General features: G+C 40.3%; 1 long non-coding RNA gene across 1 annotated transcript in view; it reads right to left on the bottom strand.

The window, feature by feature from the left end:
- Positions 1–15,482: 15,482 nt before the first annotated feature.
- LOC137860236 (uncharacterized) overlaps positions 15,483–20,780 on the bottom strand; it is a 38,810-nt gene continuing 33,512 nt past the window's right edge. Inside the window, exon 3 of the long non-coding RNA XR_011098790.1 lies at positions 15,483–16,186. This is a non-coding gene — a long non-coding RNA (uncharacterized lncRNA). The remainder of the gene's footprint in view (positions 16,187–20,780) is intronic.

Below are 20,780 nucleotides of genomic sequence, written 5' to 3'. Positions count from 1 at the left end.
TTGTTAGAGAAGTATAAAGGCTGCCTAATGAAATACACAGCTATGGAAGATCCTTTTTTAAACAATTCATTCTGTAATAAAAGACAAGGAAAATTCTTGTAAAAATAATGTCACTATTTATAATTCTAAAGAATATTAAGAAACACAATCAAACAGCAGGCCATTCTATCTTCTGCTCATTTCTTTGAAAAACTCACTGTCACAAATAGAAACGGTATCTGAAAAGACTCAGTGAGTGCAACTTTTTCTACGAAAAGAAAAGATTGCCTTCATTTGAAGATTTGATTCCAGGGATGACGAGGCAGTTTGCAATTTCAGCATGAATCTCCTGATTTTTATAAAAGGCAGGAGTGACAGCTTCAAAGGGCCAGCTCCCAAGTATGAAACACTTGAAAGTTTGCTTCTTAACTCCTAAATATCTGCTTTATTAAGCAGTTGCTTCAACTGTTCCCATACACATGTTGCTCTCAACATGAAGGTTCATACAGACAGTAGGCTGGACAGTTCCGGCATCCCATTTCAGCTTTGAGACCCTTCCAGTTCCCTTCATCATGTCTTACACAAACCAGACCTAAAATGCAGGTTTCCATAATCTCAATGCAGAGGTACCTCCATACATAATGGGAACATGTATGCTATGCCCTGTGTTTGGAGGCTACTCATACTTCAGCTTGTGTCTGTATTCACTTGCTACAAGACAGCATTTATCTGTATTTTCACCCTTAGCAGATGCACAGCAGGAAAAGGGCCCTAATATACTGCCTACACATACCTCTTGGAGGCTACACAGCCTACTCCAGAAGTACAGACATCCCATCTTTATGGCATTTATGCCCTTATTTAGGACAGCAAGTGCTGTTTTTGTACATTTTAATACATCAGAGCCGTGTGACATCCTCTGAGGACTTTTAAACTAGGAATGCATACTTTAAGTCATCTCCCTTGCATACAGACGAGAAAATATTCCACAGTTCTCTTCTCCTTGCTTCCCCTCTTCCTAACCTCACAACAACCTCAACTTCTATAGAAAAAAGGTTTTGAACAGAAAAGAACCAGGAGGCTTCAGTGACTCTCTGGAACCACAAGGAACCTCACCTGGCAGAGATTTGAGCTCCTTTCTGGTTTTCCAATGTGCAGGACAGAAGTAGACCAGAAAGTCTTGTGTACTTAGAAGGTAATGTCTCATACTAGGATTTTGAAGATGCAGGCTTATTCTAATATGTTTAATAATAGCGTATCTATTAACAAATATGAAATTAGTTCTGAAAATACAAAGCTCTATTGTGCAGGGATTTCTCATTGTTCAGTGTTCCTTCCACATCAGCAGTGGCTTTCCATGAGAGGTGAAATGAATTTATTAGCTGTCTCCGTGCTTACATTACAGTCCTCACTCAAGGCCAAATCGTCAGCCAGCACAGACCCAGGCCATATCCCCTTGATGCTACTGGAGCTTTTCTGGTGTGCTGCAGATGGAAAAGTGGCTCCTACAGCTCTGGTGTAGGTGATAGCCATTTTTAGTACACGATGAGTTACAGAGACAACATTAATGCAGACGTGACTCCCTGCTCTTTGAAAGCAGATGGATCTGCTACAAAAACTTATACACCTGAAGGGACCCAAGCGAAACAGCAGCAGGAACCTTTTCCATTATTTAATTTTGTCAAGATTAGAAGGTGTGTATTTTGAAGGGGAGCACAAGGGCTGCAGTAGTGGGAGTGAAAGAGGCTGTGCCAAGGAGGGAGAACAAACTCCTGTTTGAGACACTTGGCAATAGGCTATGCAAACCACTAGTAAGTAGTGAGACACAGGGAGGGAGGAGGTGGAAATCGAGCACAAGACAACTGTGAGCCCTGGGGACAGGAAGGGAGAGGTACAGGAAAACAGACTGGGAGGAAAGCAAGAAGCTGAGCATCAGTCCCTGGTGTTGGAGGGCAAGGGGATGTCAAGGTGGAGATTTCTGGGAGACAGCTGAAGCCCTGAAGATTTTGGGGTGGAATAAAGAATGAACTGATTGACTTGGGAGCTGTCAAATGGGGGCAGCAGGTTAAATCACATAAGAGAAGCTGGTATGGAAAGAAATGGTCCTGAAAACCACAGGAATCAATAAAACAGTTTAAAAGGGAAGGTGCTGCTTATAGCAATACTGACTAATAACATTGAATGGGACAATGAAAACCAACACAGCAAATGCAAATCATTGCATAAGTAGGAAGCTCTAGCATGCATCTTCCTCAAGGCTGAAGGGCCCAAACTCAGCTAGCACAAAGCAGCGGAGCTCACAAAAGACAAAGATCCTTTCCAGTCACTGAGTCAGCCCCAGTAACACCTCCCAACATGACCATGCTTCTTGTGCACTGCCTCCCAGTGCTGTTAAAGGCATCATATGTACAAGGCTAACAAGGGTCTTCCCCGAACCTTAAATGTATGTAAATAGTATGTGATGGAGGTGGTACAATGGGAAGAAAAACATTCATAGTGACCTTTATCCATTGCTGATTGATAAAGCATTATGTATGCTCCCATAAAGAAATAAATGAGGAGGCTTACTGTATAATTGTTCAACACAATGATTTATTGTGCAATATAGCAAAGCTTATCATGTAACCTCATTGCAAAACTCCTTGATTTCCTGTTAACACAGCAGAGCTTATCACAATGTGACTATTCTGTGGGAAAGACTTGGCACCAGCCCGGGATAGGGTTTCACAGACCATTAATGACTGGCAGGTTCATTTCAAATGTTATAAAAGTTCACTGTACAAAATCATCATGCCTGTGTGATATTCAGATATTTTAACTTCATGGATGTGTAAACATTCCCTGCCACCAAGGAATTACCGAACAAGCACATATATTACAAACTGGATTGGTTCACTTTTCTCTTGTGTTTTGTATATTATTGTTACAGTCGGCCTTCACATTTTCACAGTCTATATATGAAAAATTAAAGCATTTCCATTTCCCTCCAAGTTGGACTGGATATGTACAGCCCTCCAACCCAATTACAAAATGTTAAATGCTTTCAGCTTAGGTAAAATATAGTCACAAAAACCTTAAATCTGCATTTCTGAAGGTCTCAGACCTGCATAAAATAAGATAAACATTTGGCTAACTGCTCATCCATTTTCCCTCCTCTCCACTGGGCTTAGCAGTGTTGCACATGATACATGCATAAATGTGATAAAACTCCACCTCTGCACAACTCTTGTCCTTGAGGGGTCCTGCCAATAAGCTTGGAGTCATGTATGAGTCCTGCAGGTGAGAAGAGATGCCATCGGATTTGGGTGTCAGTGTCAGAACTGTACAGAAATAACAAGTGTTACTTTTTATAGGAAGTAAAAAAAATAAGACAGATGAAAAGATCAGTTGATTTACATGAGTCAAATGTTAGAAATGGAAAACTGAAGAGGTCAAATAGCAGCTACAACCAGCTCCACCCAATCACTGGCTAGCCTTGTATGCAACACAAGGGAAAAATAAATGGTTGAAATAACCTGTGGGGGCAAACAGCTATTTTAAACACTCAGTTCTCATCCCCCTTGAAAAAATAGTAACAAAGGGCTTTACACAAGATCAGAGTTTTTTCACCCCATTCAGCCATACTCGGAACTGCGTTCTACAATGGAAGATTTCCTGTGTTAACCTTGCTAACATTTTACTCATTTACTCAAGGGAGGATCAGAAAATGCCAAACATCCAGTCTACTCCCAAAACCTCAGTGCACATCATTTTATAGCACAAACATTGGATCTTTTTATCTGTTGTTCAGACAGGTGGATGCCAAGATATGTTTTCCTTATTCTGGAAAGAAGACAGACCTGTCACAGGTCATCAGGTGCTCTCGGTGCACACAGCACTGAGGGGATGCTTGTCTGGGATCCCAGGCCCCAGGGCAGGCTGATTTTCCTGCTGCTCTGAGGGGCACAGAGCAGGCTTACAGGGAGCGAGGCACAATCCACTGAACTTACATGTAAGTCAAACACCCTCTTAAGATAGACCTCAGCAAACCCCTTACTCCCAAACCCTGCTCAGTACTGATACAAAAGATGACAAGCCCAGCTCTGGGTTTTATACCTGGTGCTTTCCTGCTGCAGTGGCTGTGGCCATCTTCATGCGAACAGGTCTGAACTTGGTAAATGGACATGGGCTGTCACAACTGCAGCTGAAAAAGACAGCTTTTGCCTGCATCTCCAGCAACTTCTGTGCTTTTGTGGAAGAGTTCGGTTTAAGGCAACCCCAAAAGTACCCCCCAGCTGATTAGGCAGCGTGATGAGAGGCATGGCAAAAGCATCCTACGGGCCTGGAGGCTCTCACACAACCCCTAGACCATGGCAACAAGCAGCCTTGCTTTACAAACAAGTTAAATCTACTACTAAGGTGTTTCCAGATCAGTAAGTGGCAGGAGCACATACTGCGCTAGCCACAGCCAAGAGAGAAGTCTTAAAGGAATTTATTTCTGTAAAAAGAAGTTCCTATCATTTCTTTTGTGAGAAAGCATTAGAACAAGCCTTGCACTCTTACAAGCAAAGAGTAGTGAGCCAGCACGGGCACAGAGCTGCCCAGGCTTTTTAAGGGATTCACCTTTCTTATTTACTGGAAGACAGCAGGATTTCATATTCCTGTGATTATCTTCTACTGCTACATTAAGGCTCAGCACTGGATTCCACCAACTACAACAGGGACCAAAGCATATACTTCAGTTTAAGCACATTGACAAACTGTTCTTTGAAACCAGGGCCAAGGAATAGTGCAGCAATGTCTGTTGCAGGTACTTCCAGAGTCATTTGCCCTCCAGCTTCCTCATCTGCTAACATGATTCACTGCTATTTTGTCACTGGACTGTCTGACCTATTAAAAATGTATCTGGACACACAGCTGTACCCTGTGATGTAGAGTTAACTGTGGTCCATCAGATTGATTTAAGGGACAGGAATATCTTATCTGAGAAGGTAAGACTCACAAGGCAGGAAAGAAACAGCTGGCAAATCTTAAAGACAAAGGGGAGGCTCTCTTCAGACACTTTTCTTGTATAATTTATGCTGTAGACATTTTACTCTGTCTAATTGCCCCATTTCAATCTAGTGTCAGTTAATCAATGACTTCTGCATAACATAGAGGTGAACCCTGGATGCAGAACAAATGCATAAATTTGGTGTGCCTTTTTGCAGGCTCTACATACAGAGCTCCATCTTTTGCATTTGCTTTCTGGAGTTGAAATTTCTTCTCTTTTGACTCATCCCCAGCAAACACCCACGCTCTCCCTCTTTTGAGTCACTGTTTTTGTATTTTTAAATCATGATTACACTTCTGTAAAATGTAGATTTCTGAAGTACCTCACCACTGCCTTTTACTATGATTGTTTTATTATCCTGCTATTTTTATTTGGAAAGTCTGTTTCTCAAGCCTACCCAGGTGGTAAGATCCCAGATGTATCATGAACTGAATGCTGACTTTTTGCCTTTCTTCCAAAGTCTTGTTTTTATGCCTTTCCTTTCCTCACTCAATATATTCAACAGTACTTTTAAAGTGAGAATATATTAACCCAAGTGCTTGGAAGAACCCACAGGTTTTTGAATTTGCTAGGCTAATCTATGTAGAGCAGCTGGAAACAAAAACATTTAAAGATTACGCCAATTAACCCCACATGTGAAGAGTCTGACTTGGCAGGTGCTCCAGGCTACAGCTTTGTGGGATAAGGCCCATATTCCTCCACTTTTGCACTAACACTGCATTTAAACAGACAGCATTCAAATTCACTTAGAGATACCCTGAAGGAGGAAACCGCATTATCCTGGATGGGCAGACTCCCCACTCCCACAACTTTGCCCTGTCAGAATCTGGTGAAAATGAGACTCTTTTGTACTTTTTGGGAATTCAGAACTTTAGAAGAACTGTCTTTAGAAAACCTGCCAGAGCAATAACTGCCTAAATACGGTCCTTGAAATCAATAGGCAGTTTTCCTCTGTCTTCTCCTGGAGGATAGATCAAGGCCAGCATTGGAACTGGACTAAAGGAGGCACTATAGGAGAAAGAGATGACACATCTAACTGTCTTCCAAATAGTGGAGGAGCTCAGTATAAGGTGTGGGGGTTCATCTATTTCTTTAAATGGCCTACACATTTCAGTCATTCTGCTTCATGTCTGAAACAGTGCCATAGGCTTCTCAAGAGCTGATATTTACTGAGGAGAGGTATTTAAGGGAATTTTAGCATTATCCATTCTGTTGCAAATCACTGTCGTGGTTCTCCTGAACTCCTTAGGATTTAAATCAACTCATTACCTGACATGTTGTCCTGAAGAGAGCAAACAATGGAGATGAACCATCCAGCTCTCAAATAACCCAGTGTCCTGAATTTTGTTGTATTCTCCAAGTAGGAAGAACTTATCACAAATTCCTCATGACCAATTAGAAACCAAAGAATTATCTGGGCACTGGAGCAGTAGAGGGAGTGGCAGCTTGAGGGAAGACATCCCTCTGCAGAAGGTATTCTATCATCAAGCTCTGCTTTCCAAACATTAACATACTACTTCAGAGCTATAGTATCAAAATACCCATTCAAAAGACTAGGCTTGCAGTCTCAGTGTACAGCAGTACCGTATCTACTGTGCTGAAAAAGCCTTCCACACTTCACAGTGCTCCAATTTGAGGGATGTAAGCACTTATCCCCTCAGTGCTTGAGAAGCACAGGTGAGGTCCCCATGGTACAAGCCCACACAGGGAACAAGCAGTGCTCAGCCTCTGCTGGGCACCCAGCCTCATGGGAGCTTGCTTCCTAATGCTGGAGCAGGGGGCACTCAGTCCTACTAGTCAGTAGGTGCACTGCCCCTCACCACCACACTGTCTCTTACCATTGCATGCACACTTGGCACAGAATCCAGGAGGCTATTTTGACTATTTTACTTTGACTAATCCACATCTCCCTGCAGGATGGAGAGGCAGGAACCGAGGGCTAGACAGGGCCCATCCCAGAGTACCAGATGAGAATAGCTGTGCAGCTCTGGGAACAGAAGCTAGCTTCAGCCACAAGCCCAAGTTAGCAGAAAAGTTCATGTTGATGACAGAGGTATGAAGCCAAGCTGGGTGATCAATCCACAGCTCAATGTCAGGATGAAACAAAGTCCAGAGACCACCAGACAGGTCCATAGTGACAAGGCAGGCCTGCAGCCAAGCCAGGAGGTCCGTGCATGGGTACCCAGTGGAACCCATAGATAAGTACAACTAGGACCAAGCTAGGGACTAAAAATTCCATAGCTTTGTTTAAGAAAGGAAGCAATTGGCCAGGGCTGAGGTTAAATAGAACTCCTGGGCCCACAGGCGGGTGGGAGGCCCTGGGTGAGGCTGGTCAGGACCATTAAGGCCTATCACTGCCTCAGGGCACCTGACACATCTCATGAAATAATAAATCTCTGTGCACATTTACAGCAAAAATGGGGGTTAAAACTGTGTTATTCTATGTGTCTTGAAACAAACAAACAAACAAACAACACCTTCAACAAGAAAAACCACAGGCACCTGAGTGAAATTGTTGAGAGAGGCCTCTTTTAAAAAAATACCGACTGTGACATGGAGCCTGAGACAGGATTTGGAGTTTTATTCAGTATTTCCCAGTGGAGTTCAGAATTGTGCTTGGGGAACTGCAGTGCTGCATGATAAAAATGTATTCTTATTTACCATAAGAAAGTACATCTATTGTATTGCATCAAAGTGTTGCTGGTACATAATATATTTGATATCAATTCTGCAATTGTAAATTACAGTTCCAAATTTTTCCATATGTTTTATCCAACACACATTGAACTGTAATGTTTATTGCTCCAAAATGGGCAGAATTTGCCATAAAAGGTCTGATCAAGATCCCACTAACTTAAAACTGCCTTTTTTTTTCTGAGTAAATAGAATTGGACTACCTGGGGAAATTTTTTCCACTGCCAAAAGAGAAAATCAGACCGATGATAGTTTGGCTCATCAGGAAGATGTAAAATGTATTTTATCTTCAGTTTTTGAGAAAACCCTGTGTCAGAAACATGTGTTGTAGGTGGAATAAATTCACCACTGTATAAAATTAGAAAGCATTCTGAGATCACATGTAAAACAAACATGGTCAACAATACGGTTGTTTTAAAAGCTATTGAATTTGTGGTAATATTCCTTTTTGAATACACTATCATTAGTATTTTATTGATCTAAAAGTTCCTGGTATTTCAAAAGCTCTGATTACAATTTTCTCAAAATATGAGAAAAAAAATCTATTGTACCAATTATAAGAGCAATCTGAAGTCTATAGTGTGCATCTCCTTTACAGGACAAAACAGCAGCAAAAGGAAATAAAAGCCAGTGTCAATCTTCGATGAAATTAACACAATTTAAAGCTGCTCCAGGCAAAACAATGAAATCTGTAATTTATCAGCACTGGATAACATCACCAGGGGAATTATTTAATGATTAACTACAGTGGGCTGGAGCCTGGGGTGAGGCATGGTGGCTTATGGCTGCACTAGAGTGTGCTCTGCCTCCAGAGATGACACAGCCATCCATTTCCATGGGAGAACAAACCCCAGCAAGTGCTGTCACTAAACCCTACTGTCCACCTTCATGAGCTGAGTGTGGAATGAGGGAAGCAAGGAGGTGAGCTTCCTGCCAGCTTTGCAAGTGTACAATGACTCCAGGCTTGCATCAAAAGCACCGATGTATTAGAACAGCTTTAAATGCAGAACCAATAAAACCACTCACCATAGTGAGGTCAAAAGCTGCTCTGTCGTTGATGCAGATTTTATCATCGACTCTTGTAGAGTTGAGAATTTCACACCAAGTATTTTTTGCAATAAAGAATTGAAAAGGTGAAAGATCTGCATGCTACTATTTAATATTGTAGTGTAAGTGCTGGCAAATTACATTTCTGCGCTTCATGGAAGCAATCTGCTTCTGTGACTAAACAGATTTCTGTGGTAGAGCTTAATGACAGGGCTCAGGATGACTGAGGGAAGCCACAGGGAGATGTGCTGCATTTGCCAGCCTCCCACAGGACACAGAAAGATAGGTGGGGTTCAAAACTGGAGGCCAAGAACCTGTCTGTACCCTCCAAAATAAGGTAAACTGGACTAATTATTAAGCTGCAATTACAGTCAGGGAAAACTAATATAACCAAGAGAAGTCAGCAGCTTGAGAATGATCTGACATCTTCTCCCAGCTGAAGTCTGAGCTCCAGGCTTGGCCCTGGCACTCTCATCAGGCTTTGGCTGCACGGCCACCTACGCTTGCCCAACAGCATGGGCACCCCAAGGCTGCTGGACTGGTCTAGGAATCTTCCTCATCACATAGCTTTAGGACTTGGATTTTGATTGTAGGTGTGTGGGTGTGTGCGCAAATCTTTGCAGTAAGTGTATTTCCCCTTCTGGGAGCAGTGGTTTGACTTTCTACAGCAGATGAGCAAAGGAAACACCTAATTCCCTTCATTATGCTTCTTAGCCTGAAAACAGTGAAAGTGTTGAGCCAGAAATATCCTAGATCAACTTATGAATCACTGTAATCAAATAGCACATAGGTTGTTGATTTAAAAATACGTTTTAGCTATAGATACACCAAAAGTGCAGAAGATATACTGGCTTTTAGTTCTTATACTCATGATCCATTGGGTTGTTAACTGCATTGCCTTGGTCATTTTGTGTCTGGGTTCTCTTGAAATTCCCTTGTCATTTTTATGCATCTCAGAGATGTCTTCAAATTGGCAGATGCCTTGTCATTGTAACTGCTGTGATGAACACCAAAAAAGTTCTCGTTGCTGCAATTAACAAAAGTAAGGCTGTGTCTCTGAAGTCTGTCTGCAATAATATCTACAACACAGATTGTACTATTCCTCCTCTAAATCTTGCTGCTGATTAACAGTTGTCATGTTGTGTGTTTTTTTTTTTTTTTCTGAAGAATATGTTGTTTTCTAGTTTGCTATTAGCTTCCACAAATGACTATGTGATTCAGCTTTATGTCTCCAAGCCTACAGTAAATGAGAAGCATTTTGTAGAATTTTCTTTTGCTCTTGAATTTTTCAACATGCACATGGGATAAGAATGTAACAAGACTCCAATAGAATTTTATAATTGGATCAAAACACAGTTCACCCACATATGAGCTGGATTGGTTGTGATAGATGTCAGGAGAAACTCTAAGGCAATACTAAAATTCTTTTATTCCATAACTGCCAAATAAAATAGTACTAGAAGCCTGTGAGCAAAAGCCTTCTGGTTTGTCTTGGTTTAAATAGGAAAAGAGCAATCAGATAGTGGATGGGGCATCAGTGAAATCACATTAAGTGAAGCCAAATGATAGGACGGCTGTACCATCCTCCCTGCCTCCATTTCTATTTCAATTCTGAACACATTAATCATAGCTCGATCATTTCCACCCTGAAACCAAACCAGGTACGTATCAATGAAAGGCTGAGACCTCTTCCAACTGCATGTAATAACTGCATGCAGCTCCTACCGCTGCCATTAATGCTGTATCAAGCCACACAGACACAGGACTGGCCAGAGCATGTCTTTTTTTTTTTTTTTTTTTTTTTTTTAACTGTAAATCAAGACTACTGACTTACATCCTTCCAAGAAAGATGCCGGGATATCATTCCTACCACCTCCTCCAGGGTCTGCAGGGCTGTGTGGCCCCACTGGTCCATGCTGCAGAGCCACAATTTGCAGGGTCCCCCAAGATCCATGTGCCCTAAGCTGGGGAGCCAGGCCATGGGACCTATGGATCCTGCACTGGCAAGCCAACTACCAGGATCTGTCTGAGCTGCTTTCCTGGTCAGTCCAGGGCCTAGCTCCAGGGCATCAATCTCAGCTCCACAAGTATCTGTGCAGTAAGTCAGCGACTACTGAAACGTTCCCATTTCTCCACGCGGAGAAGCTGCACTGGATGCCCGTGGTCTGTGAGCAACCCCTTCCAGCAGCATCCTCGGAGGAGGCAGCCACAGCATGGTAGCACACATGGGAGAGGGGGATGAGCTCACGCCGTGCCGCCCGTGGAGCGCAGCGAGAGCCTCGTCTGTCTGTGTTAGCCTTTCCTCCGCAGAGATGTCGTCACTCTGACCCACAGCCCCAGAGGAAAGCAAACAACAGCGGGGAGGGCAGAGCAGTCGGCAGGTCCTCCTGAAGCCCCGACGAAGCTAAGAGTTATCGTGTGTGGTGCCTAGATTTTATGTCAGCGATGCAACGTAATTAATTAGATTTAGGCTAGATGTGAATACATTAGACACACTGAAATGCTGCCTTCCTGCCTGTCCATCCTTGGAAGAGCAGGGCACTGTTTCTTTCTTTATGCACATTCCCTTAATAATATATTTGTCACAAAGATTCTTCCTACACCCATCTGGCATATAGATATTTTTCCAGATTTGTCATTTTTTATGTTCCAAAACCTATTTTACTTCAGATGCCTTCATAATGAAGCAGCTAAAGCCTGCCATAACTTGATATATGGAGCAGAAATCACATCTGTGCCAGGCTGTTTTCTAATCAGATAAAGCACTGAATACCTGCAGTGCTTATTCTTCTGGCCTTTGACTAGACGTACCTGAGTGACTTCCAGTGCTAGTCTAGCCTTGCATTCACAATTAAACTACAAAATACCACTCTTAGTTTTAGCTTTCAGCTAATTTCAGTGCTTTTAAAGAAGAAAAAATAAATAAAGAAATAAAGAAGAACCATTAGAACAGCCTAGTGGTCCCCTGCACAACACACACCACGGAAATTCATTCTGCAACACAGTCATCAGCCCAGTGACCTGTGCTTGATCTAGAGCATACTTTTCAGAAGGGCATCTGCCCTCAATTCTCCTTGTACAGCTGACATTCACAGCACACAATGTAGCACGCTACTAGACAACTTCTGCTATGAGTATGCACTGGAAGTGGACAACAGGGCTGGAGACTTCAATGAGCTTGCTCTTACCAAGTCTGGGTCTTGAACAAAAGAAGAAAAAGAGTTTTGATGTCCTGCTTTGATCATCACCATAAGTCTGCATGACAAGGAATTTCATTTAGCCCAAACAGAGTCATAGGGAGGTGCTTCAACTTTTCTCCAAGCTTTCACCTGCCCTGCTGTGGCTTGGCTCCTTGCCACTGCCTGGCTCCTTTGCATGCACACAACCGCCAGTGGAGATGGATTCTGCAGGAGATAATTTCATCTGAAGCCACATTAACTCCCCAGGCGCACTGTCTGCTCCTCATGGTGCATCCCAGGAGAGGCCTCTCTGGCACAGCAGAGACAGGAAGGCTGATGGTTTGTGGCACTCCCCTATGCCAAATCCCTGGAGAGAGTTCCTCCTACTTTGAATTTCCTCTGTTCATATAAAGCAAAAGGACAATCTGAGACATTGCTCTCAGTATAGTTCAAAACACAGTTTGAAGTGTGAATTTTTCAATATTTGAAGCATTGGCTTTTATGATTTATTTATTGATATTCCAGGACAAGCACCGCAGACTGTAGCTAGTGCCTACTCCAGCTATAACAACAACGATCGAATGAATAGCAATGAAAACATAGACATTTTGTCCATTGCTATGCAGACACATTTTGTCTCTGTATAATAACATAAAGATACCTGCAGGTGAGATCAAGCATTTTGGAGAATCATTAAAAATAGACCCTGAAACACGACAGTTCATAGTGTTTCATTTCTGACTGTAGTATGTGCTTTATGAGCAGGTCCCGACGTTACACCGGGTGTGACTCAGGCGTGGGAGGTGTGCAGGGTTTGCTGTCTCTTATCCCTGGAGTCCACCTTGTAATATTGCTGGTATCCGTGTGTAACAGATAGTGTTGTGCACTGGGCTGGAAGATAATAAATAGATGTGAGCTGATGATTTACAGGAGGGTGCTTGGAACTCCTTGAACCACTAGGGAAGGAAAACTGCTCCGGTACAAGGTTGTGCTGTCAACCTCGCAATAGTTTTTCCTCTCTCCTGAGGGCAATTTCTCCAAGATGTAACTTGCTCCCTGCCTCATCATCTGGAAATTCACAAATCAGAGGAATTGTGGTTAATTACTAAAATGGCTGATCCATAGATTCATAGCTGTCAAGCTGTCTGGGGGGAGGGGTTTAATTGTTGTTTTTCTCTGAAAGGTTTTCTCTAAAGTGATGAAATAACTCACATTAATGAAGATTGCAAATAGAAGACTTTTGTGATTATTTCCAGTTGTTGAAAGAATTGCTTATTTAAAATGCATTGCTTTTTTACATGAAGAAACTTATATTTCTCCAAACTGCCAGAATAAATTTAGTCCTAAAACATTCATAACAAAGGATGAATGCGTATTCAGGCTAACACTGTATGTGATCTCTGATCATACAGTAGTTAAGTTATACAATCACAGTGATTTATGGTACTAAACTGTGGAGCCTCATATCTGCAGGGGTGTGGGTAAAGGGGTGGAACTCTCATCAATCAAAAGACTATACTTGTTCAGCATTGGGATAATTAAGGCAGACAGTAAAAAAGCATGAAATAATATTAAAAAAATGAAATCAAAATTTCTATTTGCATAGTGTTATTAAGCAATACAGTGCTGAGCCACCTTTTTAAACATCTCGCCTAGAATTCCACTTATTACCTTGTAGCACTTGATATATGTGGTCTTCATATTCATGCTGAGGGTATTTGTAGAGTAGTTATATCATACACATACTGTCCCAGACTTAAAAACCTATGATTACAAATAATGGCTATCTTTCCAGTTCATTCCAAGACAGAGATAAAATGAGAAAAAAAAAAATAAATAATAATATATAAACAATTTTAACATGCAGATTTCTGAAATATCATTCATCTTATTGACAGTGCTTTGCTTCCTGTTCACCAACATCAGGTAGAAATAGTTGGGCATAACGAGGGGACAGCACAGAGGAACTGTATTAATCAACCAATGTTTAAAAAAAGTTTAATTAACTGCGTATTTTGTAAAAGCCACATTTCATTACTGTTTGTTAGGAAGATGGAAGCATGCACTGGAAACACTAATTCTAATTATTACTTCAAGTGGGAGTTTTTGGCACAAGGTCAAGGAATAATAGAAGAATGTGTGAATCTGCGCTACAGTGTAGCAGTAAGACTAATCATTTGAATAAAGCCAGTTGCTTTTTCTTGGACTGTCTGTGTGCTGTTCAATGTTCTGGATGAATCTAACACAATCAGCCTGTTCTCTGGTGTATATCCACTTCCTGCTGACTCAGGGCAGCTTGCCTCTTCTGCCATTTATTAAAATGAAACATTCCTATTAAAACGCCATTTTTCAGAGAGATGACCAAATAGATATTAGTAATGACATTATTAAAACTATTTTGTTTAAAATGAACTGTCACACTTGTGTGTTGCAAAGCAACACAAACAAATCTATTTCATTTAGTGAGAGATTGCTTTGAAGAGCTGGCTTGCTTTCTTTCTATTAGAAGGTATTGCGGAGGGGATGCGATGTGTGCTCCAGGAAACCGTCAGCTTTTATAGCTATTAAAAAGGAGGAATACTGTTTCTAGTACTCTCTATAGCAAATAATGTATAATTCATGGATTTCATTAACATGCAAATATGATCCATGGTCTCCTATGTTTATAACTCCTAATAATCTATTAATGGTTTTAAAAGTAAAGGGTAATAGAGACATTTTGTATGAGCAACATTTACTCATGAATCTGTGTTTTTCTCTAATTGTATAGTATAAACATGTACAGAAACAATGGAAATTAATTAACCTATGGTTTTCAAATAAATATTTATTGAACATAAGGTCAGAGGCCCAATAATTTATGATTTTGTAATGAAAGACCCTGTTATCATTCCATGCCAACATGCCTTAAAAAAAAAAAAAAAAAAAAAAAAACTGCTAGGGAGGTGGAGAGGTACTTGAAATGACCCCTAGATTTGTAAACATCATTTGTACTGAGATTTCAACTCCCACATCAAACATGGATGGAACAAGAAAACAAACATCAGATTCATCTTGAAGACCTGGACTTTTCCAGTTTTCTCTGTAATAGCAGAAGGAGAGGTAAGATTTCACTCTGATGTAATCTGGTCTAGTATTTTAGGATCAGCTACTCTTCACTTCTATATTCCAGCTGAAATGTTAGAGTTGTCAATCTGAAAAAATGTTGAAGCCGACTTCTTGCTATTGTCAGAGCATAGTTTATACAGCATTGGCAGGCAGATAGTTCCAGATTTTTTTATTTTTTTATTTTTTGCTCTGGGCACTACTTACTGCTTGCAGGTTTTCTTGTGCTTCCTCCCACTTTCTGTGGAGCCCTCTCTGTGCTTTTGCACAGCCCCAGTGCTGCTCCTCGTGTGCCCTGGCCCCACCAATAGCCCCTCACCTTTCCTGCTTTCCCTCTCTGAAACTTCACTGAGGGGTCGGCCAGGCGGTGACTTCACCACTGTATTTATCAAAAAACACACAAAGAGAAACAGTGCGGGACATGGGCACATCTGGTCTTTGTAAAAAAATACATATAAAGCAATGGTGCTGCAGGCAACAATAAACCATTTTAATCAACTAATGGAAAGAAACATCCTGCCAAGGACAGTTTTGATGATTTTCATATCACATCCCATAAGCACTGGACAGTATTTTAGACCAGGGTCAAGGACCTTTTCTCTGAGGCTGAAGAGTTTCCCTGAGCATAAGGAGAAAAAATAATGTGTCAAACCCCACAGCGTCTCTCTTTATTTTTAATAAAAAATGTTTCTCATGTCACATAATGATGGGAAGAATGATTGACTTCTAAATATTTATTAACAAATAAATACAGAGCCTTTAAAAAAATACTTCAGGCTGGGAAACAGAGACAGGAACTTCACTCAGCATCTTTAGCTCACTCCTTTGTGCTCATCTCAGTAACTCAGTGGTGTGCAGATCCTGCCACAACCCCGTGGCAATGTTTTAATCTTTTACTGGGATGACCTTTTTCAGGTAACTGTGACTTGAACAGTTGGTCTCGTATCCATGCTGTTGTAAGTCACACCTTTATTGCATCTTCTTCTCTCTGAAGCACAGAAGAATGTGTAACCTTTCCAGAAAAGAAACTTGTTCTTTGTCTGAGCCAGCCTCCAGGACAGCTACAGCTGCAGGAATTCAGGGAGCTGGGTCGTGGGTCCATCAGGAGAGAGGGAGCTCAGAAAAACATTTATATGCTGTTCGTATTGACCTATATATATATATGAAAAAAATATTTGTTTAGTAGAGGCTACCTGTCAGTATAAACAAACACAATCACGTTCACAGGGAAAATATGCCAATTTTACACAACAAGAAAGCCTGTTGGTACATACACTTCACAGTTCATTACAGATTTTCTTAATTAAATGAATATAACAAGTTGATTAGACTTTAGAAGCTCTGAGAAAAGTCAGATCCACTTATACTGAAAAGTAGGACTCAGAAATAAATTATTCACAGTTGATTAGACTAAGACAAGCATTTCTCAAACATTTCTCAATACTTCAGAAAAAGCGACATATTGAACTCTATTTTACTGTGAGGCTCAAAATGGCAATTAACAGTCCTAAGCTGCATATAAAACCCCGTATGAACCACATTTACAAGAACATTGTGTGTGAATCAAATTATGTTATCTTTGGTTTGAAGAACTTAGAAATAATTGCCAATAAGTATTCATGTATAGGACCAATTTTTTGAAACAAGTTATTTTAATTACTACTAGTGTCAGGAGTACGTGTAGGCGATTTTATTAGATTTAATGTGTTTAGTGAAGCTCCCTGAACTGTAGCTGGTTTATTTCTGTAGATGATGAAATATTTAATGTATCTTTATTATTCTTACTTTCTAATATTGTATTTATTTGCAAATGAAATCTCAATATGTGATGTTTTTGATGCTATCGTAGGAAAATACCAATATGAAGCACAGTGATATATTAGCATCAAAAAATCTGAACATGTAGATTTGGATTTTCATACACCACACAAATAATATAAATACCCTTCAAGCTGCATTTATTTAGAGTCATCTACAGTTGTACCCACACTTGGATCCCGTGATGCACAGGAGCCCTTCCATGAAAGGATATAACTACAAAAAAGGGAGACAGAGAAAACGTCTGTAGGAGGTATATGTTGGTCCTGGAAAGTGACAGAAATCACTGATGACTTTAGATCATCCAGTTAGCAGCTTTATCACTTCTATTGCCATCTCTCTCAAATACAGAGTTCCTTGAACCCTCCAGTTTTGAATTATTCAAAAAAATATCAAACAAATGATATCAACAACTTTGTCAATAAATGATCCTAAAAGAAATGGCATTTCAAGGTATCCATGCACCAAAACAAAACAAAACAAAACAAAATAAAATAAAACATCAAATCTTAATACATTTGTCATACAACCCTTCTAGTCATATGACTAATGGATTTGCTTCCTTTGCTGTTCTTCTTAATAGCTGAGGCCATATATCCACACAATTTCAAACATTGCATAGGGCAAACTATCCATCCCATTACATGCAAATATCCTGTGCTACACCTGCAACATGCAGCCTGGCATGATAACATGCAGCAAGTGACCACAGGCACAGCACTGCTACCTCCTTCTACTGCAGGAGCAGACCCAGCCTGCCCTACATCAACAGGATGGTTAGAGGAGCAAGGCAATAAAGGTAAAATAATGTAGTTCTTCATGATAATCAGTATTTTAACCCCACCCAATTTCAGAGCTAGACTAATTCCTTTACATGCAATACCTTGAACATATCAATCCCATGCAAAGGTTTTACAGACATCTGCAAACATTCATACTTCAAGGAACACAATACTTATGCACTTTCCTGGTGTGATATAAATTAACAGTTTCCCACTCTTCATTGCCACAATAAATCCACACAGAAAGAACTGTTGGTATATACAACAACATCAAAGAGCCTGAAATAGAAGTAGTGAATTGCGGTTATAAAAATAAATTTCTAAAAAGAAGAGAGAAGAGAAAAGGAGACGAATGTTCTAATCTTACCTTCATCATAATCTTATTAGCATTTCTCAGTGAGTAGTTCAAGTATCAGTCTATACTCTTATGAATCTGTCTCATAAATATGTCAAGTGCAAAGTATAGTTATTTTAATAGTCTGTGTTGGTGGGCCATCATGGATTTAATTAAGAGACAACTAGTGTATGAAATATGACACAAAAGCACCAGACTAAATGGAGAAATGTTTTACTGCAGATTTAAATCAGGGCCACAGAAGTAATGATGATCTGGCCTTAGAAATCCTACTTAAATTTAATTAATGCAGACCAGCACAGACCTGTTCATATAGGAACAAAAAATAGAAGCATTAAAAATAATGATTTAAGCTATACTGTGTTATTTATAAAGACATTTGCATTATCCCCGACTGCATTATGTTATTTATAAATGCGTGTTGCTCTTCAATTAATTTTAAAAGGCTGGAAAGGCAAGTCCAGTAAAAATTGTTAAAATATCATCAGCTTTTTTTTTTTTTTTTTTTTTTTTAAATCTCTCTAAATGAAACCTTTATAAAGCTTTGTGCCTTATTTTGGAGGGTCTCAGAATGCTCAAATCATGCTGCCACAAGATTGCAGATATCCTTCTAAAGCTGCAATAAAAACTGTGTTATTTTCCATCCAAATCTCCTCTTTCTCCATCTTCTCAAAAAGCAGGAGCACAGTCAGCATTGTGAATATGCAGAATTAGATCTTCAAGCACTGCACAATCCTTACTGATATCATTTTGGTGCAGTGTTTTGACTCCACAGGAGATTTGGCAAGATACGATGCTTTTCAGAAGAAATACAAGTGCAAATTCCTTACTACTTCTACAAGTTTAACGTGATTTTAGAAAGAAAGAATCCCATAATTCCATTAGCTCGATCCCAGCTTTTAAAATCATTGAGTGACAACAACCTCAGTTGCACTGAAGTTGAAAGCAAGGCTTACTATTGATTTACAAAGGCACAGAAGCAGATTCTGAATAGATGCAGTTAAGCATATGCCTGTCCGGTAGTAAGAACTGATAACTATAGGGACTACATTTATGTATGGTTTTCATGTCCAAGACTTTCCATTTTATTAATCTGATCCAGCAGGTACTAGCCATTGCATGTTAACTTTTTCAATTCAAGTGGCTTCCAGTCATTTAGATTAGAATAACCTTTAATTGGTTGGTTGCTCTAGCAGGCAGTTAAAGTATTCAGAGATTTTATTAACCTTTTATTACTAAAGGAAAAGGAAAAAGGCAGTGGCCAGAAAGCATCATTAAGTGAACTTCATCCCTATTTTCAGAAAACTCAAAGCTGTGGACTCTAGTTTCTCTCCAAACACAATAATTTGGACTGCCAGGAATGTAATAAAAACTGTAAATTGACACAAAAATGAAAGTGCTTGGGAGAAATAAATTCATAACTACTTTTATTTTTTGGTGAAGAAAACATCAAAGGTTTGCAACTCAGCCTGGAAGGCAAAAATGGATAAAAGGAGAGTGCCTATAGTTTCAAAATATTTTTTCTCTTTAATGAACAGTTGAAAATATCCATAAATCTCTTCCAGTATCACTGTATTTAAAAAGCAGTCAAGTCTTTTGTGCCTGACATGTTTATAGTAAATCTATTCTCATCTGTCGTGTTTGCATAAATTGTCCAAAAGTTCATCCTGTCTTGGCTGTCTTTCAGTATTCATTAGTGTTGAAGTCATTTTTTGAGTAAATGAAGGGAAAAAATGCCCAGAAATTCAGATAATGCATGGAAAGAACTACACTTCTGATGACTAACAAGGCAAATACAGCTTTATTCACCTAAATTCACAGAAATTTGTTTCTTATTGCCAGAGATGAACTAAACAGTGTGAATTATGTGTATAAATGTGTAATAAATACAGTCAGTCAGAAAGAAATGCTGAATGATATATAATAAGGCAGTAATATAGTCCCAAACTATTACTTATATGAACATCTAATCAATCAAAAAGCTCCTGACAGGAGTCTGGTGTGAGCCATCACCTGGATTTAGTATACCTTTGCACCTTCCTCCAATAGTAAAAATTACAGTGCAGAAGCATAATGTCAAACCCAATCTTCCACCTTCTTTCCAATTAAGAAGACACATATAATAAAAATGAAAACGATGATGTCAAAAAAGTACTGACGTGTACAGCCTGAAACACGTGGCTGGATGATGCACCTGTGGACAGATAGAGGAAAGGAGGCATAGCTTGTCCATGGGAAGGAAGGTTGGTGTGTTAGAGGTGCAGCGGCCTGCCCCCTGCCTTCTGGGCTCACCCTGGCTCTTATCTCCTCCCGTCCAGAAGTTTGCCCAGCTCCCATGGCCTGGCAATTGGTCCCCCAGCCACAGAGGCTGGAGCTGCCCTGCTGGGCCTGCTTTGCTATGCTCGGCCCAGTAGCGTCTGGCCCTGTGGGGTGCTGGCATGAAGCAATACGAGTGCGGCCCCCTTCCCTTCTGGGCAGCAGGAGCACACACTGAGCTTTCGTCTCCTCCACAAACACTCCCCGATTCAAGAGCTTCCTCTCGGGAATTAGAGCCACTTTGGGTGGCATGGTAGCTGAAACATCTGAACACATTTTAGGTTACTTTTAGCACAAAATATTCACTTGATAAGAAGAGCTGAAGATCAAGGACATCATCTGCTGAGTGGCTCGAGTAATCAGGAGGTGAATAGATAACACTCAGTGCACAACTATACAACTAAACCACAACCAAGGAAAAAAAAAAGAAAAAAAAAAAAAAGCTTTCCAGTCCAGACTCCTGTGGAATCAAA

Source organism: Anas acuta, chromosome 8 (genome assembly GCF_963932015.1).
Source record: "Anas acuta chromosome 8, bAnaAcu1.1, whole genome shotgun sequence".
Taxonomy (NCBI): domain Eukaryota; kingdom Metazoa; phylum Chordata; class Aves; order Anseriformes; family Anatidae; genus Anas; species Anas acuta.
The sequence above is the reverse complement of the archived record's forward strand: the minus strand, read 5'-3'. Positions and strand labels throughout refer to the sequence as shown.